Source organism: Schistocerca piceifrons, chromosome 2 (assembly GCF_021461385.2).
Source record: "Schistocerca piceifrons isolate TAMUIC-IGC-003096 chromosome 2, iqSchPice1.1, whole genome shotgun sequence".
In the NCBI taxonomy this organism is placed as follows: Eukaryota; Metazoa; Arthropoda; class Insecta; order Orthoptera; family Acrididae; genus Schistocerca; species Schistocerca piceifrons.
The window spans coordinates 244,200,215-244,215,210 of record NC_060139.1 but is presented as its reverse complement, the minus strand read 5'-3'; the positions used below and the strand labels follow the sequence as shown (position 1 = coordinate 244,215,210).

The 14,996-nt window shown below is 44.0% G+C and overlaps 1 protein-coding gene across 1 annotated transcript in view; it reads left to right on the top strand.

The window, feature by feature from the left end:
- LOC124775289 (sterol O-acyltransferase 2-like) overlaps nucleotides 1-14,996 on the top strand; it is a 176,065-nt gene that overhangs the window by 114,875 nt on the left and 46,194 nt on the right. The gene's annotated exons all lie outside the window — the stretch shown is intronic.

Genomic DNA, 14,996 nt, shown 5'->3' with positions numbered 1-14,996 from the left:
CGCAAATTACTGAAGATTTCAACGCTGGACAATCAACAAGTGTCGGCGTGCGAACCATTCAACGAAACATCATCGATATGGCCTTTCAGAACCGAAGGCCCATTCGTGTACCCTTGATGACAGCACGACACAAAGCTTTATGCCTCGCCTGTGCCAGTCAACACCGACATTGGACTGTTGACTGAAAACATGTTGCCTAGTCGGAAGAGTCTCATTTCAAATTTTATCAAGTGGATGGACATTCACGGGTATGGAGAGAATCTTCTGAACCCTTGGACCATGAACGTCAGCAGGGGACTGTTGAAGCTGGTGGAGGCTCTATAATGTTGTGGGTCGTGTGCAGTGGTATGGGACCCCTGATACGTCTAGATACGACTCTGATAGGTAACACGTACGTAAGCATCCTGTCTGATCACCTGCATCCGTTTATGTCCATTGTGCATTCCGACGGACTTCAGCAATTCCAACAGGATAGTGCGACACCCCGCACGTCCAGAATTGCTGCAGAGTGGCTTCAGAAACTGGGCTTCTGAGTTTAAACACTTCCGCTGGCCACCAAACTCCTCAGACATGAACATTATTGCGCATATCTGGGATGCCTTGCAACGTGCTGTCCAGAAGAGATCTCCATCCCCCCGTACGCTCATGGATTAATGGACAGACCTGCAGGATTCATGGAGTTAATTATTACCCTCCAGCACTAAATCAGACATTAGTCGAGTCCATGCCACGTCGTGTTGCGGCACTTCTGCGTGCTCGCGGCGGCCATTCACGATATTAGGCAGGTATACCAGTTTCTTTGGCTCCTCAGTGGTTTCATAATATTGCACTAAATATAGTATAAGGACCATAACGGAGATTTCAGGTACCCATTTTGCGTAACGCGACTTCCTATTTGCTAGCGTCAAAAACTGAGCACCTCCTATAGCAAGTGAGATGTCGATCTCAGAAAGAGAATGTCTTAGTATTAAACATAACTTAGTCTTAGGAGTAACTTTTTCATGCAAATAAACAGCGTGAAAGTTGTATGTGAAACGTTTGATTATCGCTGTTCTTATTTCTTACTTTATCAAACCAGTAGTCGGTGTTCACAGTCCAGAATATATTGCTTACTACATACTTTCAAGAGCCTTTTAAATAATTTTTCTTGGGAATCTATTCAATCTCCTTGGGCTATATATTGTACAGTTTTATTCCCTCGTAAAAAATGCTGCTTTGATTTTTATATTTTTTCTTTCTTTGTAAAGGAAATTTCGGCCTAACTCATGCTCCATGATCATAGACACAGCTATTTGTGCAATAGTAATGTTACTTTCGATATGTATAGGTGGTGCATGACTGTATTTGCATGACGTAGTTAACAGCCAGTGTTTTGAAAAGGTCCTTACAATGTGCTTGACTATTTTTGGTTATTATTCTTATTACTGTTTACTGTGGCTGATAACTGTTATATTTTGTGTATCTGTTCCCAAGAAATGAATTCCGTAGTTTAGAACAGTGTACATACGAATAGTATGTAATTAAACGTCACTGGCTATTGCAGACTGACGACAGAACTGTAAGGGCTAACTTGCTCGTGACATTTTGTTTCCAAGTATCTTCGTGTGTTCATGCCATTTCAACTGAGAATCAATACACATTCCTAGAAACTGTTTGCGCAGCACTCTAGAGAGGTGCCGTCTATACTGAAATATCATTTTCCTTTCTTAAAAATGATTGCATATTGATGAGTTGATGGATCAGCTGCTCTCGAGACGGCTAAGGCGTAACGAAGACGGATTGCCGGACTGCCTCGGCGTGTGGCGGACACCCGGTGGACCTGTCGCTGGAAAGCCCTGTGTTCGATCCTTGGCCCGTCGGTGCTGCGGCTAGATCACCCCAGCCACGTAGTTACCAGGATGACAGTACAGCGATGGTGACTTCACGGCGAAAGCCCACGTTAAAGCAGACCCCAGACTCGATGACTCGCCGTCAAGGACACAGCCTGATTAGGCGTTCCAGCGCGGGCTTTTTGAATATACCAATATAATGACTGACCAATTACCAGTGAATAATGTTCTTTTCTCAAGTTAATTTATATACATCCATATTTGTCCAGCTTAGTGCAGAAACTCGAAATGGCACGGACTCAACAAGTGGTTGGAAATCCCTTGCAGAAACATTCAACCATACTGCGTCTATAGCCGTCCATAATTGTGGAAGTGTTAACAGTGCAGGATTTCGTGCACGACCTGACTTCTCGATTATGTCCCATAAATATTCGATGAGATTGAAGTTCGGCGATCTGGATGGCCAGATCATTCACTCGAATTGTCCAGAATGTTCTTCAAACCAATCCAAACAACTGTGGTCCGGTGTCATGACGCAGTGTTATCTGTAAAAATTCCATCTTCGGTAGGAAACATGAATGACTGCAGATGTTCTCCAAGTAGCTGAACATAACGATTCCCACTTGGTCCAGTTGGACCAAAGGACCCAGTCCATTCCATGTAGCCACAGCCCACACCATTACGGAGCCATCACCAGCTTCCACAGTACGTTGTTGAGAACTTGGAACCATGGCTTTGTGGGCTCTGCACCGCACTTGAACCATACCATCAGCTCTTACCAATTTACCAATTGAAACAGCTGTAACTGGGTAACCTCTTTTGATGCTAGTCAATTGTCAGGATGAGCATTACTGCAAAGGGCATTTGATTCTAAAGCATTATGTCGGGGTGAAAAACACTAAAGAAATTACTTTTTCTCTCTTAACAACATGTGGGCAGGGTGGGTTCTTCCTTGGCTCGGGTATGAGGTAGAATGAAACAAAATTTTTACATAAGATAACTAAAAGATTTGTACAATGGCTTCCTTACTGGATTGTTCTGGCTGGGAGAGCGGCAGGTGTGTCGTTTGCGAAGCCTTCTGCTGCGTGAGTGGCGGCGTCTGATTACGCCTGGCGGTGTCTCTCTCATGTCGCTGTTTCGCCCAGTTGACTGGAGCCGCACATGGTGGTGTGGACCATTTAATTATTGAGAACGAAGCCGTGAACCGGCTGGTGTTTCTCTTCTCTATGCGGCCGCGTGTGTCAGTGTTGTGCGTCGGCCAGCGGAGTGGCGCAGCGGGGGAAGGCCAGTGTCCCGGACTAGAACAATGGACACCAGCTTGCCAGTCTTCGGCTGTCAGATCTTCATCCCAGCTCACAGGTGACTGCTGATGTGAGGCCGTCTTCTTCCCGTCCTCGCGAGTCACCCGGGTACGTAAAAATAAGTCTTGAAATACCTTCCAACTTCTGTCTTTTGGCAGCGAGGCTGCTGCTTGCTATTCCATTACAGTGGTGGACTTGGTGCTTCTGTGTACGATGTAGTCTCTTCCTGCATGATGGTCTTCAGCACCGACTGAACTGTACTGGAACTGAACTCTAACTGAAAACTACTGTCGGGCCCACTGCGTCTCACGTATTTATTTACTTCAGTTCACGGGAGGTGAAAGACTTCACGGTCATTGCCTCGTCTGTCACGTTGAAAAGCTTCTCAAAGAATCTTCTTAATATCGGTCATTGGCTCTTGGAGTGTAGGCGAGGGTCTTTTATCACATGTGGCAATTGAGAAACACGTGAGCTGCTCGGGCGATGCCCTGACGGCTGAATCGACAGCTTCCTCTTACGTGGGGAGGGCGATGGCTTCCCCGGAACGTGCTGACTTGCAAGCGCCGGCCGTTGCCACTGCTGCTCAGCCCACTGTTTGCCAGTGTGTCTCTCTTCTAAACTAAACTAAGTTTTTGATTTATTTTCTAATTTCTACTTCATTTCACTATCTTAAGTACCACTCAACACAGCGACTCATCTGACCAGGCCAGTTTTCCAGCCAACTGATCCAGCCCATATGATTACGAGCCCAGGAAAGGCGCTGCAGGTGATGTTCTATTACTAAAGGCACTCGCGTCGGTCATCTGCTGCCATAACCCAGAAACGCCAAATTTCACCGCGCTGTCGTAATGGACATGTTCAATGTGTGTCCCACATAGATTTCTGTGGTCATTTGATGCAGTGTTGCTTGCTTGGTAGTACTGACAACTCGATTCAAACGCTGCTGCTCTCGATCTTCATGTGAATGCCAACGGCCACTGCATTTTCCGTGGTGAGAGGCAGTGCCTGACATTTGGTATTATCGGCACACTCTTCACACTGTGTATCTCCGAATACTGAATTTCCTAACGCATTCCGAAATGGAATGTCTTATGCTTCTTGCTCCAACTGCCATTCGGCGTTCAGAGTCTGTTAATTACCGTCGTGTGGCCGTAATCACGTCGGATACCTTTTCATATGACTCACCTGAGTACAAAAGACAGCTTCGTCAATGCACTGCCCTTTTATACTTCGAGTACGCGATACTACTGCTATCTGTATATGTGCATGTCGCTATTCCATGACTTCCGTCGCCTCTATGCAGATTCGTATGTTTACTTACGAAACTGATTCAAAGGCTGCTGAAACTGTATTTTAATATCTAATCTCTATGCAGAGAATGTCTAACAGTTGACATACAGACTTCCAACTGTGACAACAGCACAAGGAAACAGAATACGAAGATCAAATTGTCATGCTAAAAAGACTACACAAATTAAATGCTTTTGGGTCGTAGGGACATAACTGACTAGGCTGTGTGCCCTGTTGTCGTTCGACGGAGCCCATATATTTTGTCATGGTGGACGTGGAATAAACAAGAATTGCAGCCCTTTTGTTTGCACTGAACGGGCTTTGTACGAATGCGTTTCTCGTCTGAATCGTGGTCTGTGATGTCTGAGTTTTTCCAGGCGTCAGTATTTCTTTTAAGGAGCACATTTTCAATTGCGTACACTGCATTACTTAGGATTTTTGAGACGGTGCAGGGCGTAAGAAGAAAACTGTTTGTTACAGGTCATCCGATCTTGAGAGTCGGTCGTTTTCGCCCTTTTGGTGCTAATTTACCACAATAAGTTGGTGAATTCGGCTTCTGTACTAAGTGTAAATAACTAGCCTAACACTCCAGCACGCTTCATGTGAAATCAAACCTCTGACTTTCCTCACATGACATAATGAAAGGTATGGATCAACCCAACCAGGTAGATGCAGTGTTTCGTGATTTCCGAGCAGCATCTGGGTAAATGCCACAGCTACGCTTATTGTCAAAAGTACAATCATTTGGGTATGAAGTGAAATTTGTGACTGGATTGAGGACGTTTTGGTAGGGAGTATGCAGCATGTTACCTTTTACGGAGAGTCATCGCCAGATGTAGTAGAAACTTCAGGTGAGCCCCACGGAAGTGTTCTGGGATCCTTGCTGTTCATGTCGTATATTAATGACCTTGCAGACAATATCAATAGTACAATCACACTTCTTGCAGATGATGCAGTTATCTATAATTAAGTACCATCGAAAGATGCGTAAATATTGTCAGGTCTTGACAAGATTTCAAAGTGGTGCAAAAATTGTCAACTTCCTGTAAATGTTCACAAATGTAAAATTCTGCTCTTCAGAAAACGAAAAAGTGGTATCCTAAGACCATAGTATCAACCTGTCACTGTTGAAATCGGGCTACACGTATAAATACTTGGAGGTAACACGCAGTAGCGATATGAAATGGCGTGGTCACATAGGATCAGTCGTGGGTAAAGCTGGCGGTAGACTTCGGTTTATTAGTAGAATACAGGGTAAGTGCAGTTAGTCTACAAAGGAGATTCCTTACAAACCGCACGTGCTACCTATTCTAGAATCTTGCTGAAGTGTGTGGGGCCAGTATCAAATAGGATTAACGGGGGATATTGAACGTATACAGAGAAGGGCGGCAAGGAATGGTCAGACGTGTTTAATCCGTGGGAGTGTCACAGAGATACTGAAGGTACTGAGCTGGCATACTCTTGCAGAAAGACGTAAACTATACCGATAAAGTGTTTTAACGAAGTTTCGAGAACAGAATTAAAATTATGACTCTAGGAATATAATCCCCTACGTATCGCTCACACAGGGGTCGTGAAGATAAGAATAATTACTGCATGGACAGGGGCATTCAATCAGTAATTCCTCCCGCGCTCCATATGTGAATGGAACAGGAAGAAACCCTAATAACTGGTACAATGTGACGCACACTGTGCAGAACGTGGAGTGTAGATGTAGTTACGAGGGAACGAGTCGACGGGTGGGGAGCAGCTGCGGCGCCATCTTTCCGACTCGTCATACTCGTAGAACAGCAGAGGGGCAGCATAGCAGTGAGGTACAAGCGGCGCCTTGATTTCTACTGTATGGAACGCAAAACACCAGAGTCGTCCTCGCCCAGTTTGATCTCAAACAATAACACCGCTGGAAATTGTCGGAATGGTAGCGCTGGCGAGGTGGCGAAACACTGCCCCAGCTGATTAAGTTAGGCAGCACAATTACGGCAACGGTTCCTTCCCTTGACTTGCATCACTACAATGTATTGGGAAGTTGGACAGAGTTACGAGCTATTGTGTGTACTGTCGTTCTCCTCGTGGCATATGCAAAGTAAGTCTCAGATCTGAAGAACTTACATACCAACGCTGGATGTCCAATAGCGCTGCGCAGAGTGGACCATGCCGTCCGGCAATGATTACTACACGGTTCTTTAATTGCCGGCCACATGGCTTCTGGACGGCAGGGACGGACACTGATGCCAATTTCACACCCCTCTGCTTGGAGAGTACTTGAAGACTCAAGTAATCCTCCAAACACTTTTCTGTGTACATCTTAGGGTGGGTCTGTATCTTTCCAGACGAAGCCGCTGAATCCAAGCACCTACTGCAAAGCTCCAATGGCATTATTGAATTGCTACGTAACTTTATAGCAATGAGTGTTAAATTGAACCTGGGGGTGTCATTGCTAGAAACTTAGTGCGTGAGTTTGGCCTTTTCTTGACAGACTGTGATTAGATGGGCTGGGAAGTTTCTTCTGTCGTGCTACGTCTAGCGGGGCTGTTCTCTAGATCAGGGCTTAGGTCGCGGTTTAGGGACAGTTTCCACTTAACCAACATTGGCTACACCGTTAAGCCAAAACGTTACGACCGCTGCCCAGTGCAAGTCCCCAGGTGGCGCTGCGGGCATGAAACGTCTCTAATACCATCTCCTGGTAAGATTGTCGGAAACTGAACTTAAAGTTGTGCTGCTAACAAATGCAACAAATTTTCCATCGGCCGATTCTGCTAAAACTTACGTCAGACCCTAATTGACAACGTGGTGTTAGGCAATCTTACCTAGTGGCAGTTTACCGGGATGCATGCCCCTCTATTGATACTGACCTACCTGCCAATACTGCGTCCTCGAAGACCATCCACATTTCGTAGACCTGTCGACTTCATTTGACCTTACCTCCAGTGCAGTTACCAGTACGCTGCGCTCCAACATGTAAATTCTGTCTAATTAGGTTTTCAGTAGTCACACATGGGACATATTACTAGACCTAAAATTAAAGATACCAATTCTGCTGAAAGTTATCAATGTTGCGGAGTCCAGTGTATTCAAAATAAGTGATTGTGCATTTGTAAGTTCATGGAAACAAAATCATAGATGGCACAACAAAATTCAGAGCTTGCTCAGGGATGTACCAGTTCGTATGGAGAACATACTTCCTGCTTTCCAGCTTAGCATATATTCGCGTCAAGTGCTCCTTGAGAGAAAGTGTGTCTAAGGTGTCCCGGGCTGTGCAAAAGAGCAGTAACTTCCAGACAAGACAAGGAGTAGAACCTGCCACATAATCTCAAGATTTCTTGACTAAAATGAATTCGTTACAAGGAAAAGAGTTAACTGACCAAAAAGTAATTTGACATTTAAAATTGTTGAAAGTACTGGAGGTCACTGTTCTATGTACTCTAACACTTCAGTTCACTTGTGATTTCTTTATGGCACTGATTGCGGCACGATGATGCCAGCCTGTTCTCCACCCGCTCAGACATCGTTATTCGCTAAATTCTTCGGAGGAAAGATTACATTAGGGACAGAGTCAGGCTATATGTGCGTGGTTACTCTTCAATTGACACTTAAGTGTCTGGAAGAGGTTTCTTCGAACCACCTTAAACTATTTCTCTGCCGTTCCCCGTTCCACTCTCTAAAACCACCTGGTGAAGAACGGACACCTAAATCTCTGTGTGAGCTCTCGTTGCCCTTACTACGATGATCATTTCTTCCTATGTAGATTCCTGACAAAATATTTCCACATTTATAGGAGACAGTTGATGATTGAAATTTCGTGAAAATATCACAGCGAAAACCACCTTTGTTTCAAATATTGCCGCCCCCCCGCCTCTCCCCCCGAACTCGTTTATCATTTGCGTGATACACTATCGTATTTCACGATAATACGAAACGAGATGCCTATATTTTAGACTTCTTCAATGTCCTCCGTCAGTCCTATCTGGAAAGGACCCCGTAGGGCACAGCAGTACTGTAGCATAGGATGGACAAGCGTATTGTAGGCAGTCTTTTTAGTAGACCTGTTGCAACTTCTACGTGTTCTGGCAATAAATCAATCTTTGTTTTGCCAACCCCACGACATTATTGTGAATGTTCCACTTTGTTGTTCGTAATTGTAATTTCTAGGTATTTAGTTAGCTTGACAGTATTTAAATTTGTGGATTTATTTGTACCCGAAATTTAAGATTTATTTTCGTAGTCATGTGTCTGACCTCACGCTACTACTTATTCAGAGACAACTGCCACTTTCCGCACCATACAGACATTTTGTCTAAATCATCTTCTGATGATTTCTACGTGACGGTAGATTACAGCAACACACGCAAACAATCTAAGAAGGCTGCTTAAATTGTCTCCCAAGTCGGTTATATGGGGCTTATACCACTTCCTTGAGGAACGCTAGATATCACTTCTGTTATATTCGATGATTTTTTGTCGATTTGTGATGGTCTGTCGATAGCACTCACTACTTCGAGTGAATAAAGAGCCAGCCGTGTTTCACGAAGATATTTTCTGAATACGTGATGACTGTGTCAATAGACCGTTCTGTTAAAGGTAATCCATAATTTTGGAACACAGTATATGGCTCATAACCCGCCTGCAAGTTGACATCAGTGATACACGTCTTTAATTCATCGGATTAATCCTACTCACTTTCTTCAATATTGGTGTGATCTGCGCAGCTTTCCTGTCTTTCAGTACGGATCTTTCGTAGAGTGAGCTTTTGTATGTGATAGCTAAGTATGTCCCTATTGTACCTTGATACTCCGAAAGTAACCTAAATGGTAAGCTATCTTGACTGGAACGCTTGCCTTTATGAAGTGCTTTAAGCTGCTCCGCTGCATCGAGGATATATAAATTACTTACGTTGTCAGCTGTTCTTGATTCCAATTCTGGAATATTTGCTTGGTCTTCCTTGGTAAAGGAGTTTCGAAAAACTGAGTTTAATAACGCCGCTTTAATGGCACTGTCATTGGTAATATTACCATTTGTATCGCGCAGTGAGGGTATTGCTTGCAGATGGTGGACTTCACACACAACCAGAATCTTTGAATTCAGTCAGATTTCGAGATAGTTTCGTTCAAGGAAGCTATTAAAATATTTTATAGTGAAGCCCGTGGTAAGTTTCGAGCTCAGTAAATCACCAATCTTGGAAAATGTGCGTTCTTCTAAATTTGGCATATTTTTTTGTTGCTTCTGCAATAGTGTTTTTGTCCTGTTTCATGTACGATAAGGGGATCAGTACCATCATCTATTAATTTATTCGGTATATGTCTCTAAACTGCCACAGACGATATTTCTTTGAATCCATGCCATATCTAGTCCACGTTTACACATCTGGCGAGAATAGGAGACTATCTGTTAGGAAGCCTACAAGCACAATTTTTATCTGTTGTTTTAAATACATAATTTTGCTTTTACCTTACATGGATTTGGATGTTACGGTGGCCAGTCTCGCTACAACGATCATGTGTTTACCAATCCATGTATCCGTCATATGTTCTCTATTTGCTTAGGACTGTTTGTTGCTAAGAGGCCAAGTAAGTTTCCGCAACTATTCACTCTTACAGGGGTCCTGAAAAAGTCAAAATAATTTTCAGAGAAAGCATTTAGTAGAACTTCTGCTTTGTACGTCCACCGGCTTTGAACATGCATTTTCGCCAACACATCCAACGTTGACTGAAGTCACCACCAACTGTAACTGTATGAGTGGTGTAGGCCCTACCTATTTGAGATAATAGTAAAGTTTTCTTTGAACCGTTTTGAAAATTAATCACTTGTAGCGGCAGATCGTTTAAAGGAATCAGTTTTAATTTATTTCGGTTGCCAAGTGTAGCTTCTATCCATAATAACTCCCAGGAACTATCTCCTTCAAATTCATTACAAGATAAAGTACTTCCAGTAGCAACAAACAAACCGCCACCGTCAGTAATTCACAATGACTTATGAAGGTAACTCGAAGGTTAATATAACTTTCATCAATTATGTATTTTCAGTATACATGGTAATTACGTGACTGAAGTTCTGAGCCAGCGCTACAGCGTTAAAATAAGTTGGCGGAAATGTCCTTCAAGAAAGTCTCCGAATATATGGGGATGGTTCTACACGATAGCGGCGTTGCTTTGTGGTGTAGGAAACTATGCTCATTGGTACTCCAGAACCCATTTAATTCATGCAGCCTAGGTGTTAAGAGCTGACTGAGTCCGTAATTCTGTCAGGAGTCTGCACGACAGCATCTGGAAGCATCGTCTGCGATGATAGCGTCGACTTGGAGGACCGCTTGCTGCGTGTGTTTTTCGCTGAGCCGTGCTGATGACTTCTCGTGGGCTGCTTCTGCCGACCCGTATGTCCCCAATGCAGTGGCGAGCTTCACCCTCTGGCGAACTTACGACGGGTTCTGCCTGACGGAGGCATTCCCTGACGGAGGCATTGCCAACCAGTCTGTTGCTTGCAACAAGGAAGTCCGTTCTACTTCACCCTTCTTTTGTATACTGCTTTGTTATGTCAATCTTTTAAATCCTTTTGTCGTTAAAGATAGTACTTGACCTTGACTAATGATTTATTTTAGTTCGTAAAAGATGTAATGGTATAAGAGTTTACATAATAGGGCTTCTTTCTTTTTTTTATTTTAAGGTCGTATGTCATGAAATTAATACCACCGTGGAAATCCGAAGCAGCTTTGCCCATGTACATTGTGCAGTCTCTAGTACTCCCACCGATTACGTCGTGTCACTGTTTCCGTTCAAAGCATGCAGCACGTACAAATGCCTAGAACAACAGTGTCCACCACAAATTGTGAAGTGAGTAGAGTCATTACACTGAGGTACCAAGTCATAGGATAGTGATAAACATACACATATGGCGGTTGTGTGGCACGCAGAATGCATAAATGGACAGTACATTGGCGAAGCTGTTATTTGTATTCAGGATATTCACGTGAAAAGGTTTGCGGTAGGATTATGGCCACAGGACGGAAATTAATACTTTGAATGTGGAACTGTATTTGGAGCTAGACGCATGGGGCACTCCATTTCGGAAATCGTTAGGAAGTTCAATATTCAGAGATCGACAGTGTCAGGAATGTGCCAGATATACCACGTTTCAGGCTTTACCTCTCACCACTGACAACGCAGTGGCCGACGGCCTTCACTTAACGAACGAGAGCAGCGGCATTTGTGTAGATTCATCAGTGCTAACATACAAGCAACACTGCATGAAATTGTAGAAATCAGCGTAGGACGTACGACGAATATATCCGTTAACACAGTGTGCTGAAGTTTGTTGTTGTTTAGTTATGGCAGCAGACGACCGTCACGTGAGTGTTTGCTAAGAGCATGACATTGCCTGCAGTGCCTCTCATGTGCTCGTGATCATATTTGTTACAACGTATGCGACTGGAAAACCGTGGCCTGGTCAGAACAGTCCCGATTTCAGGTGGTAAGACCCGATAGTAGGGGTTGAGTGTGCCACAGACTCCACGAAGCCATTTACCCAAGTTGTCAGTGACGCACTATGCAAGCTGGCGGTTGCTCCTTAATGGTGTGGACTTCATTTGGAACCGATCACTGACAGTAAATGATTATTCGGTTACTTGTAGACAATTTGCAACTGTTCATAACCTTCATGTTTTCAAACAACCGTGCAATTTTTATGGATGACAACGCACAATGTTACCAGGGCACGATTGTTCACGAATGGTTTGAAGAACATTCTGGACAATTCGAGGGAATGATTTGGCCACCCAGACCGCTCGACGTGAATCCCATGGAACATTTCTGGGGGATGATTGAGAAGTTAGTTCGTGCACAAAATCCTGCAACGCAAACACCTTCGCAATTATGGACGGCTTTAGAGACAGCATGGCTGAATATTTCTGCAGGGGGACTTCCAACAACTTGAGTGCATGCCACGTCGAGTTGGTGTACTGCCGGACAAAAGGAGGCCCGACAGGATATTAGGAAGTAGCCTATGGCTTTTGTCACCTCTAGATTTCTTTATGCTGAGGGATTCCGCCTGATTTCATCCAGCCCACTAACGTAACTGTCATGCGTGACAGGAAAGAACAGCAGTGGTGCAAGGGTTCTGAAGGACGACCTACATTAATTCATTATACAGTCGGTCAGGGAAGAAAGAGATTGTCAACAGACGAGTTCGTTAGAATGGATCAGGTGGTTAGAGGAAATGGTCTACGAAGGGCAATTCAGAACAAGGGAAGGGGAATGTTGTCATCAGGCATTGTCCTCCTTTACGACACATTCTTGCAGTGTTTTCGATGGGGAGTGTTTGATCACCCACCACACAGTCGGGTCTGCGCAACTTCCTATTTTCATCTCATTGCTCACATGATCAGCTGGCTATGAGGACAGCATTTTGGCACAAACAGCCTGCTGCAGAGCAGCGTAGAGAATGGGCAGAAGGCCCAGGTGACTACCTTCTGTGCGGAGGATATCGGAAAGTCAGTACAATCCTATGACAAACGTCAAGATGCAGCGGGACTACGTAGAGAAGTAGCTTGATGGTGTAGAAAATGTTGAAAATGAAACATTTTTCACTGTTGTTTCTATTTCGTGATCGATAGGACCTTGAGAATATAATATCGCTTGCGTAAGGAAGGTCAGTTTGGTGGAGACTCGGAGATGCAAATTCAATGACTGGTGTCTTGCCTGTGTAATATTTATGGTTTTACAGCCATCATATTCGGTTTCAAGAAGCTCTCCTTAGAGCAACTGAGAAGACAGCAGTAGCAAGATGACGTAACGTGGTGTGACGTACCGATGACAGATGGTTCACTCTGTACGGATATCGTGAGAAAAACAGCCTAAATTGTGGTCCTTCTCAGCGATTGGTTGCTATGTTCGGAAGTTGCACGCCAAAATGATAAACTTCTATTATTAATGTTAGAAAAACTAAACAACATATTTACTTCCGTTTCAAATTAAGGCATCTCAATAGCGTGCTGTCATTCAATTATTTCAAAAGTACAGGGTGGAGCAGAGGAAACATGTTTTTCACTATTGAATGATTGGGACACGGTTTGATAAAAGTAATAAAAACCAGCATTAAGTAATAGATTTCTAATGAAGTTTTGAAATATACATACCTTAATTGGGTTCGAAAAATGTCTCGGAGGTGATCTCCTTGTTGGATACAAATTTGGATCCTCTCCTGAAAGTTACGCATGGCTCTCTCCACCATTTCATTCGGCATGGCTTCATTTTCCTGACGAATGGAATTCTTCAGGTCATCGATTGTGCGATGCTTGTTCATGTAGACTTTCGATTTTTAAATATCCCGACAAAAAAGAAGTCGCGTATTGACAAACCGGGTGAGCGAGGGGGGGGGGGGGGGGCGCAATGATATCTCGAAATAACATGTCCTGGGAACATTTGTCGAACCACTTCCATGGACGCTCTCGCCGTGTGAGCTGTGGCACCGTCCTGCTGAAACCATATTTCTCTCATCTTCACTTGACGACTTTCAATTTCTGGACGAAGAAAGTTGTTAACATTTTATTGTAGTGCGCTGATGTCACAGTAACTGCAGTTCCTTCCTTTTCAAAAAAATAGGATCCAACAATCCCCATCTCTGAAATGCAGCACCACACTGTTACTTTTAAACTGTGGAGAGGTGTTTGGTGTAATTCATTTGGGTTCTCCAGCACCAAATACCGACAATTTTGAACATTGACGTAACCGTCTACATGAAAACGTGCTTCATCAGTCATGAAGACTGTAGCATCTGCATCTTCCGCAAAAATTTCGTCCATTACGCGGCTGAACTCTCTTCACTGCACAAAATCCCCTTCACTAAGCTGCTGGACGATCATTATCTTGTACGGGTGAAACTTGAGATCATCATGTAAGACGCGGTGAACCGAACAACGTGACATAACCAGCGCTACAGCCTGTCGTCCAGCCGATCGTTTCGGACTAGCAAGAACTGCCGTTCTCCCTCTGTCTACATTTTCCGGAGTACAAACTGATCGGGGAAAACCAGGTGGTTCCTTTTTCATCACAGATCCAGTACTTCTAAAAGCTGCAACCCATCGGAGTACAGTATTTCGATCAGGCACTGCACCTAGACGTCCAGCTATAAAATTTTGACAGAAAAGACGTTGCACTGTGACTACGGAATCATTCTTTCTACTGCTCGACAACGAACACACGATGCTCTATGCTCCAGCGCTCCATATCGACTGAAACTGCATTGTATGGGCAGTATTAAAGGTCAATACCCCCTCTCGTTGCCGCGTACTAGCGGTTCAAAAAACATCTTTTCCTCTGCTCCACCCTGTATTAATAATCTGCAGTAGAATAAACAACTGCTAAACGAAAAGACAGACGAAGCACTTAAGAGATCTTCAGATCGCGCCTAAATTAGATGGCGGGCGAAGTGGTTCAGCAGTAAGATAGAGCTGGGCTGACTGTTTTCGGGGACAGACCTGTTGTCTGCCGCGGTGTCAGTTAAGACTGACTTTACAATGTCTAGTTCGTAAATATGAGAGCTGTAATTACGGAAATACCCAGTTCATTAATTTTCTGTAGAAAAGAAA